General features: G+C 36.2%; 1 non-coding gene across 1 annotated transcript; it reads right to left on the bottom strand.

Moving 5' to 3' along the window:
- Positions 1-10,270: 10,270 nt before the first annotated feature.
- LOC128294277 (small nucleolar RNA R71) lies at positions 10,271-10,377 on the bottom strand. Its single transcript, XR_008284591.1, has one exon. It is a non-coding gene; the product is annotated as a small nucleolar RNA R71 (small nucleolar RNA).
- Between the last annotated feature and the right edge of the window lie 779 nt (positions 10,378-11,156).

Here is an 11,156-nt window from a genome sequence, read left to right on the forward strand (position 1 = left end):
ACCACGAATTCGAAGTCAAAAAATTTATTGTTAAGTTTTAAGGTTTATTTATTGATTAAAATATTGTGTAAGAATATCGTTAAGTAATTTTACTGATAAAGTGCTTAATTGGACTTTTAGGACTAAATTGCAAAAGTTGCAAAATATGTGCTCCAATTCATAAGTACTTGATTGAAATGGGGGTTTAAAGAGGAGGTCCTTAAATGTTAATTAGACCATTATATTTCGTTTGGACAAAAATGGGCATGAATAGGACAAAATTTTAAAGAAAGGCCATAAGGGCATTTTAGTCATTTGGTAATTAAAAGAAATAAAAAGGGAAAATAAAGCCAAAATTGACTCATCTTTTTCATGGAGACCAAAATTAGCATGAGGGAAGCCATGGCTAGGGTTTTCAAGCTTTCCAAGCGCAATAGTAAGTCCGTTCTAGCCCCGTTTTTCAAGTTCTTTACGATTTTGGAATCCTAGTAACTTAGTTAAGCTTATTCTAGCAATAATTTAAGCTAGGGTTCATATTTGGAAAAATACCCATAGGCGAAATGTGTTCATTTTGATGTTTTATGGTAGAATATGAAGGCTGAAATTATGTTAAACAACTTTTGCTAAGCGGTTTTAAGCAAAAATGAGTAAAACGGCTTAATCGGTAAAAGTTGTTATTGTTCATAACTATGTGTTAGAGTGCGAAATTGATGTTTCCATAGAAGGGAAAAATGATCAGCATGTCATAAAACATAAGAATAAGGCATGAATTTTAATTCCCGAGCCTAGGGGCAAAAGTGTAAATATGCAAAAGTTTAGGGGCAAAATTGAAATTTTTCCAAAGTTTGAGTTAAGGACTGTTTTGAATATTAAATTAATTAAATAAGTAAAATATGATGTTTTAGATCCCGGAAAACGAGATTTGAATCTAGAATAGGAGAAAAATCGAAAATCGAGAAAGTTGGTAAAATGACCGTTTTAGTATCGAGGTAAGTTCATATGTATAATAAGCATTAACTTATGCATGTTTCAATGTAAAATTGATATATTTACTATGATTGCCGAGGTGTTGAAAGTAAGTATAATTATGATGATTTAAATGTTCAATATTAATTCGACATGGAAATGAGAAAGTATGTAAGTTTGTATGTAAATAATACATTATCTTTATTATGTTTTGTATTTCAGCATATTTTATGTATTGTAGCTGATTTTTGAAATAAATTTTAACTATTAGAAGTATGGAATCAAGTATTAGAAAGAGAGAAATTAGGTTAAACCTTGGAAAGATTGGATGATCTGAGATGGTATGTAGCTAGGTCACATGTATGGTGCCGAGTGCACATCATGTGTACAAGAGAGCTACAAGACATTATGATATAGCTAGGTCGCATGGGTGATACTATGTGTACACCATGTAGACAAGAGAGCTACGGGATATATGTAGCTAGGTCGCATGCGTGGTTCCAGGTGAAGGACACGATGTAGACAAGAGAGCTACGAGATAAACTGGCTAGGTCACATGGGTGGTACTAAGTGTTCACCATGAGTACAAAAGAGCCAAAATTATGTGTACAATCGAGCTAGGTCACATGAGTGGTGCTAAGTGAAGGCCACTATGTGTACAAGAGAGCTTCGATTTTAAAGGTGGACTGTGTGCGATACCATCACGTATCTGTTATTATTCTGAAGTGTTCAACTGGGAAATTGATTAAATGAAATTGTGTATGACTTTGTCATGATAAGTGTAAGTATATATGTGTGTAACTTATGAGCAATATGCTCGATATGTGATTGGAAATTGGAAAGATTGATATGGGAAAGTGATGAATACAATTGAAGTGTGAAAGATCAAAATTGACAATAAAACTGTTCTGGATAGTTGCAGTGATGTGAGTCTAAAAAATTACCAAAAATAGTAGAAATTGAATCAGAGTTTATAATTCGGAGTTCTATAGCTCCAAAAATAAATAATTTATTTAATGTAGATAGTCTTGATTATGTTATTAATTATGAATCGATATTTATACGATGATTAGTGATTAAGTCCGGTATACTCTCTTTTACATTATGTATATGATGCTATGAATAAAACTGAGACCCTACTATGATACTCTAGATAGGGTAGAGCTGTAAAACCCTAGAATACTGAGACTATAGCTAGGCTTTGATTCTATGAAAATAGAAACTCTAAAATACTATCTCCGCATAAGACATATGAATAAATAGTAAAAAAAAATTTAAGATCTTGGTAGTTATTTGATATGTGTACTGGTAATGTAGAGTATTGATATGGATTTTGAGGGTAAGCAAAGTCTGCCAACTTTGGGTAGCGGTAACTCGGAGCTTGGTACTGAGGCACTGGCCAAGTTAGTAAGGAAAGTGGTAGAGGAAGTATTGGATACCAACATTAAGGAAATTAGGGAAACGCTTCAAGCAGGGTGCTTGGAGTGTTAGAAAAGGAAGGATTCTAGTTCTCAGAAAACTAAGATTCGTTCTGTGAAACATGTTAAGGCACGACCAAACTATCCAATCTGCAAAGACTGCAACGGACGTCATCCGGGTGAATGCCATAGGAAGACAGGAGCATGTCTTAGATGTGGGTCCAAGGAGCATCGAGCTCGGGATCGCCAAGTTTATTTTATTTAAATATGTGTTACAAATTGTATGCGTGCTAGATAAATGTTTCTTTACTTTGGTAATTAGATGTTCTGGGTCGTACTAAGAATTATTTTTAATTAGAGTGTGTAGCGGAAGCATAGAGGTTTGACTTGAGTAATACGGTTAGTTGATAGTTGGAAATTTCGAGGACGAAATTTCTTTAAGGGGAGTAGAATTGTAACACCCCGAATTTGGGCCTAGAAGTATTGGGCCTTAAGTGGGGGTCCGTAAGGAGGTTGTATATAGGTATTTAATTGTGCAATGAAATGAAACAATTAAATGTTTGTTTTAGTGGTTAATGGCTTTGAGAAGTGTTGGAGAAATCTTGGGTTCAGACTTGGGCTTTAGCAAAAATTTTGGTATTAAGTGAAAAAAACCTGGATGCTTGGATGAGGGTTTTTAAATTATTGTGTTAAATAAATAACACAAGGAAGCTTGTAGTCTAGTGGTTGTGGCCTCATTAAGGTTGTATGGGAGCACTGGGTTCAAGCCTTGGCTCTTGCAATTTATTTTGGGTTTTTAAAGGGAACACGGACTTTGGCCTTTAGACCTTATAATTAATTGGGGATAAAATATGACACAAAAAGCCTTGTGGCTTAGTGGCAAATAGCGTGTGGAGCATTTAAGGGGAGGCATAGGTTGAATCCTATGGCAAGCAAAAAGCATTTATTTTGCTAACGAGGTGGCAAGAGTTGGTGTTGAATTTAAACTCTAATGTTGGAGGATCCCACATCGGAAGCTAATATAAGAGTGGTTGTGAAGTCGGCTTTAAATAGAGGAACCATAAGGAGAGTAAATGTACCTTTCTTGGTGATCCCTTTCATTGTATGGCGTGCTCGTTTGGGTTGGGCGTCGGCTAAGAGTGCTCGGGCGTGGATTAACTCCAGTCTCCTATCGGTGTGTATTTCTTACTACTCTAGTCTGTAGGATGGCTACTTGAACGCGATGGTAGAAAAGGGTCATGGGCCTAATGGGCCTCACTGGGCCCAATTGGATAAGTTGTTTGATTGTGTAGTAAATATTGGGCACGCTAGGTGAATCTAATATTTGTGGCTAGATTTGGGCTAAAAGGGCCACACGTGTGGGCCCATTTAATGAGAGTAGGGTTTAGGCCCATTCGTATTGTTATCCTGTTTAGAATACTTTAGTTTACTAAAATTACGAAATACGCTTAGTTTGTAAAATTCTTGAAATACCTTCGACTTGTAAAATTACCAAAGTACCCACGATTTTGAGAATCACTATTTTACCCCGATTTACATAATTACCATTTTACCCCGTTTACCCTCGACTTACGAATTACCGTTTTACCTCGATTTACGTAATTATCGTTTCTGAGTCGATTTATAGAATTACTATTTTACCCTTGATTTACAGAATTACTATTTTACCCTCGATTTACAAAATTACTAAAATACCCTTGGTTTGTAAAATTACCAAAATACCCCTACTTTGTAAAATTACCAAAATACCCTTGGTTTGTGAAATTACCGAAATACCCTTAATTTGTAAAATTACCAAAATACCCCTGATTTACAAAGTTACAAAAATACCCTTGACTTTCTAAAAATTATAGAAATACCATTGGTTTACAAAATTACTGAAATACCTTTGGTTTGTTGATTTACCAAAACACCCTTGTAGGATGAAATGACTAAAATACCCCTAATAGGTAAAAAGACCGTAAAGCCCTGAGGGTAAAGTGACCGTAATACCCTCGTATGGTAAAATGACGAATATGCTCTTACATTCTGTATGGTGATGTGCTTAGGATTTACATATATTGATATTGGAATAGTTAAGTTTGAGTGGCGGTGGTGGTTATCGTGGCGATTGATTTTGGAAACATTTCAACTTCAACCCGTAATGTGTGTGTACTAACCTCGTAATAGCTTAGATTAATATTTCTTTGAAAAGCCAAAGCTTCATATTTTAGTGATTCAGAATTAATATTTAGATCTATTTTCTCACGCACGTTTAAGTTGGATTCTAACGGATATGGGGTAGGAAGGTATTTGGAGCGTTCTTCAACGAGTAGATCTCTTGGTAAGTATTTGAACCTTCTTTCTATTTGTATCTTGTGGTTTAAGAAAAGTGAAAACCCTCTCGTCGACTAAGGCTAAAAGGGTTTTGGTGTTATTTGGTTTGTTGGTGCTAGTGAGGATTAAAGGCTACCGATCGAGGAGTGTGTGAAAAGCTTGGATCATCGGAGTGACTAAATCTAGTCATCAACTTGCAAAGGTATGAACCCAAGGGCCATTGTGGATGGTGGCGAATGTGTAAGTGATGATAATAGGTAGTTTTCGATTTGGTTTAATATTAACATGGTCTAATCTATAAGTGGTTGATTATAGGAGAAATCGCATAGGAGATCTCGTCAAGGAATATCGCAAATCAGGTGTGTAACGAACCCTTTTTCATAGCTTAAAGCGATAAATGCCGAAAAGCTGAAATGCCGAAATTCTGGCATTTCGAGGACTTGTGAGCAAGTAAACGCTCACTAGTTGGTTAGAATCGATGAGATGATGATCGGGAACAATGGAAAAGGTAAGGACGTGTTTTTGACGTTCACGGTAAGTTGGGCCTCGAGGGGCTGAAATAGGGCCCAATAGGCTTTCGGGCCCATTTGGGTAAAATTGGTAGAAAACGAAAATCTGTTAAATTGAGTGTTAAGACTGTTAATGCTATTATGGATATAGGCTAAATGGGCCTAGATGACAAAATCGGCTAAGTAGGGCCCATTAGGGGTTTTAGGCCCAATAACTCGATCTCGCTAAAAATGGGCCAGAATCACTGTTTGCACCTATGAATTGTTAGTAACTATTAATGAACATGGAAACCCGAATTTTCGGTAAAATTACGATATTACCCTGATAATATGAAAATGACCGTTTTGCCCCTAGGTAAAAATGACCATTATACCCCTAGGGTTTATATATGAACTTAATGCATGGGATTTTGATAAACATGATATGTATGATATGCACATGACATGTAGGATATGCACATGATATGTATGATATGCACATGAGATGTTCATAAATGCATTGGGTTGGGTTTTTATATGGATGGAGGAAGTGTGAAAGGACTTATGCCCTAGTTATTAAAGGGCTTATGCCCTAGTTATTAAAAGGCTTATGCCCCAGTTATTAAAGGGCTTATGCCCCAGTCATTAAAGGGCTTATGCCCCAGTCATTAAAGGGCTTATGCCCCAGTCATTAAAGGGCTTATGCCCCAGTTATTAAAAGGGCTTTTTCCCGATTATTAAAAGAGGCTAGGCCTCCGGTTATATGATAAAGACTATCTTTGCCGGTGGAGAGTTATGGCGGGGTGGGTCGAGTTAATCCCACATGGTGTCTTTGGTTGGTACGGGTGGAGAGTAGCGGATGGTGGGTTGAGTAGTCTCCCCAATTGGGCTTGCATTCTTTCCTTGACATTATATGTGATACTGAAATGGGCCTATGGGCCATACCGTTTGCAGTAAAGGCTTCGGCCCAGTAATATGAAATTTGAAAAGGCTCCGGCCCAGTGTTATAAAATATGAAATATGAAATGGGCTATGTCCCAGTACATGTTTGAGATTGGATTTGGGCTTAGACCCAACAGGTTGTCATTGTTTTGGGCTCTGAAAGGGGCTTGTTACACACTGAGTTTCCAAACTCACCCCTTTCCTTAACTTTGCAGGTGAGCTTAGATGTGGGGACTTGGGCCGGCGGGGATTCAGAGTAGCCACGGTGATCGTCTTTGGGCTTTTAAATAAGCGTTGGTTTTCATTAAATTTCCTTTATTATTTATTTTTGGGTTGTAATAAGGCCATTTTTAACTTTTCTTTTATTTCTTTTCGGGATTATTTTATTTTAATAACTTTAAAATTGGTTGATAATTATTCAAAAGGGCTAGACTTAGGGCGTGATTTCAAAACAATATTTGATTTCAAAATATCACAACACCACGATTAATCGATTTATCAAAGACGTCCACTTAAACAAACTTAAACTCGATATAACAAAGTGTGGCTATGGTTGTGGGCATGTCTAGGATTGGATCCAATCAAAGAGCTTGGTACTTAAGCAGCCTTCATGGCTCACCTCCTCTGTTACGGATTCCTACCTGGTGTCCAGCTCCCATTCACTTTGTTAGCCTAACAAAAGTCGGTTTTTAAAGCACTAAAACGAAACATGGGTTTTTAACTTCAATGTGGCACATCAGATTCGGCCATAACGTCTGGGCCGAGTTTGGGATGTTACAAGGTCCTTAAATGGTAATTAGACCATTATATTTTGTTTGGGCAAAAATGGGCATGAATAGGACAAAATTTTAAAGAAAGGCCTTAAGGGCATTTTAGTCATTTGGTAATTAAAAGAAATAAAAAGGGAAAATAAAGCCAAAATTGACTCATCTTTTTCATGGAGGCCTAAATTAGCATGGGGGAAGCCATGGCTAGGGTTTTCAAGCTTTCCAAGCTAAATAGTAAGTCCGTTCTAGCCCCGTATTTCAAGTTCTTTACGATTTTGGAATCCTGGTAACTTGATTAAGCTTATTCTAGCAATAATTTAAGCTAGGGTTCATATTTGGAAAAATACCCATAGGTGAAATGTGTTTATTTTGATGTTTTATGGTAGAATATGAAGGCTGAAATTATGTTAAACAACTTTTGCTAAGTGGTTTTAAGCAAAAATGAGTAAAACGGCTTAATCGGTAAAAGTTGTTATTGTTCATAACTATGTGTTAGAGTGAGAAATTGATGTTTCCATAGAAGGGAAAAATGATCAGCATGTTATTAAACATAAGAATAAGGGATGAAGTTTAATTCCCGAGCCTAGGGGCAAAAGTGTAAAATATTAAATTAATTAAATAAGTAAAATATGATGTTTTAGATCCCGAAAAACGAGATTTGAATCTAGAATAGGAGAAAAATAAAAAATCGAGAAAGTTGGTAAAATGACCGTTTTAGTATCGAGGTAAGTTCATATGTATAATAAGCATTAATTTATGCATGTTTCAATGTAAAATTGATATATTTACTATGATTGCCGAGGTGTTGAAAGTAAGTATAATTATGATGATTTAAATGTTAAGTATAATTATGATGATTTAAATGTTCAATATTAATTCGACATGGAAATGAGAAAGTATGTAAGTTTGTACGTAAATAATACATTATCTTTATTATGTTTTTGTATTTCAGCATATTTTATGTATTGTAGCTGCTTTTTGAAATAAATTTTTAACTATTGGAAGTATGGAATCAAGTATTAGAAAGAGAGAGAAATCTCGGTTGAACCTTCGGAAAGATTGGATGATACAGATGGTATGTAGCTAGGTCACATTTATGGTGCTGAGTGCACATCATGTGTACAAGAGAGCTACGAGACATTATGATGTAGCTAGGTCGCATGGGTGATACTATGTGTACCCCATGTAGACAAGAGAGCTACGGGATATATGTAGCTAGGTCGCATGCGTGGTTCCAGGTGAAGGACTCCATGTAGACAAGAGAGCTACAAGATAAACTGGCTAGGTCACATGGGTGGTACTAAGTGTTCACCATGTGTACAAGAGAGCCAAAACTATGTGTACAATCGAGCTAGGTCACATGAGTGGTGCTAAGTGAAGGCCACTATGTGTACAAGAGAGCTTCGATTTTAAAGGTGGACTGTGTGCGACACCATCACGTATCTTTTATTATTCCGAAGTGTTCAACTGGGAAATATATTAAATGAAACTGTGTATGACTTTGTGATGATAAGTTTAAGTATATACGTGTGTAACTTATGAGAAATATGCTCGATATGTGATTGGAAATTGGAAAGATTGTTATGGGAAAGTGATGAATACAATTGAAGTGTGAAAGATCAAAATTGACAATAAAACTGTTCTAGATAGTTGCAGTGTCGTGAATCTAAAAATTTACCAAAAATAGTAGAAATTGAATCAGAGACTGAATGAGATGTAAAATTAGAGCTTAATGAGTCTATTTTCATATAACAGAAACAGAGTAAGTAAAGGAATTCTATATTATGATATATTTAAGTTTTTGAGAGACTGGTTCATAATGACCATGTGATCCCCTGTTCTGACTTTGAAAAATCATTAAAAATTGTAAAAAATTAATTAGGGGATATAATTTATATGCTTGAAATCCTTAATGAGTCTAGTTTCAAATTAAATAAATAACAACATCCATTGAATTCTGTAATAGGAGAAAATTTATTCGTAGTGAAGAGTGGTCAGAACAGTTGAGCAGTGAAATAGGGGTAAATTCAATGAATAAACTGTACTAATTGGCTGGACCAAAAATTTTGAAAATTTTCTGGTAAGAATGTATGTGAATCTAGTTTCAAGGAAAATTAACAGTTTATAATTTGGAGTTCTGTAGCTCCAGAAATAAATAATTTAGTTGCTGGTACTCTGCTAGACAGCTTATTTTGAACCTATTTCTGATTGTAATAGTGAAAGTATGTGTGTTTGTGATGTGTCGCAGATGTTAGCTCGAGTTGGAGGTCGCCGAAGGTTAAATCACACTATCAAACTATTGATCGATATATAAAGGTTTTAAAGTATTTTAAGTCTTTGGCATGTATGGAGACTCGTTTAATTGTTATTAAGTTGCTAGGAATTGGTTTAAAATACTGACCTATGTTATTTGAAGGTCTCTATTGTATAAATTTATTTAATGTAGATAGTCTTGATTATGTTATTAATTATGAATTGGTTTTTATACGATGATTAGTGATTAAGTCCGGTAATGCCTCGTACCCTGTTCCGGAGTCAAACACGGGTAAGGGGTGCTACACCGGTCTTGCCATTACTATACTATTGTTCGATAGGTGCGCTTGCCTTTTTGTCGTGATAATAGTTAGTCTAGGTTTGATCTTCCTTATAAATATTTATTACTTGTTATGAATCACGCGATCAAGTTTTTGGCGCCGTTGCCGGGGAACTGAAATATTAGGAACACTAAATTTTTATTACTTTAGCCATTTATTTTTCTTGCAATTTTATTTTGTTTTATTATTTATTAATTTACTTTTTCTCTCTCTTGGCAGGTTTTTATAGTTTATGACTAGAAGAAACCCGTCGGGACCATTACTTTTTGATGAAGAAATCGATCGTACAATTCGCAAAAATCAAAGAGAAATAAGACGCAGCTTGCGATACACAGAGAACAAGCGAGAAGATGATACTCGACCCCTAACCGACGAGATGGCTGAAAACCAAGGCAATCAGCTACCTCCCGCAATTGCGGCTAATCAAAATCCTACTCCACATACTATGTATGATTATGCTAAACCTTCTTTAATAGGAACTGAATCTAGCATAGTTAGACCTGCTATAGCTGCAAATACTTTTGAATTAAAACCTAACACTATTTAGATGATACAGCAGTTTGTTTAGTTTGATGGTTTGCAGGATGAAGATCCCAACGCTCACTTAGCAAACTTTCTGGAATTTTGCGATACATTTAAAATCAATGGCGTTTCTGATGATGCCATATGTCTTCGGTTCTTTCCCTTTTCACTGAGAAACAAAGCTAAACAGTGGTTGAACTTGTTACCACGAGGTCTATCACTACTTGGGAATAAATGACCAGAAATTTTACAAAATATTTTCCACGGCTAAAACGGCTAAATTACGTAATGATATCTCTTCTTTTGTGTAGATGGATTTAGAAACACTTTACGATGCATGGGAGAGATACAAGGACATACTGAGAAGGTGCCCTCACCATGGGTTACCGCTTTGGCTTCAAGTACAAACATTCCACAATGGTCTGAATCCCTCGACTCGGCAAATGGTTGACGCAGCTACTGGAGGAACCATCAACAATAAAACACCGGAAGATGCCTATGGATTTATAGAAGAGATGTCACTGAATAACTATCAGTGGCAAGTTATGAGGACAAAGGGAACGAAAACAGCCGGCGTTTGTAACATCGATTCAGTCACATGCTCTCTAATCAGGTAGAACTTCTCATTAAAAAGATTGACGGTTTACTTGGTTCTACGCAGGTACATCCAGTAATGAGGTGTGACTCAAGTGGCGGAGGTGTGCATACAGAATACCAATCCTTCAATCCTACAACTGAAGAAGAACAAGTCAACTATATGGGTAACAATAGCTTCCGATCTCAAAATAACCCATACAGTAATACTTATAATGCAAGTTGGAGGAACCACCCAAACTTCTCCTGGGGTGGTCAAAGGAATCAAAAGCCACAAAATCCTCAGGGTTTTCAATAGCCACCTTATCAACAAGAGAAGAAACCAAACCTTGAAGAGATACTTTTTAAATTCATCTCGGTGTCAGAAACCTATTTCCAAAATACCGAGACAGCACTTAAGAATCAACAAGCATTTATCCAAGGACTCGAAACTCAGATAGGCCAGCTATCCAAACTAATCTCCGAACGACCACAAGGTAGCTTACCAAGTAATACTAAACCTAATCCGAGGGAACACCTCAATGCAATTAGTACTCAAAATAAGGAAGGATTCATTGCACCGGAGCCAGA

The sequence above is a fragment of the Gossypium arboreum genome, chromosome 6 (assembly GCF_025698485.1).
Source record: "Gossypium arboreum isolate Shixiya-1 chromosome 6, ASM2569848v2, whole genome shotgun sequence".
Classification (NCBI taxonomy): Eukaryota; Viridiplantae; Streptophyta; class Magnoliopsida; order Malvales; family Malvaceae; genus Gossypium; species Gossypium arboreum.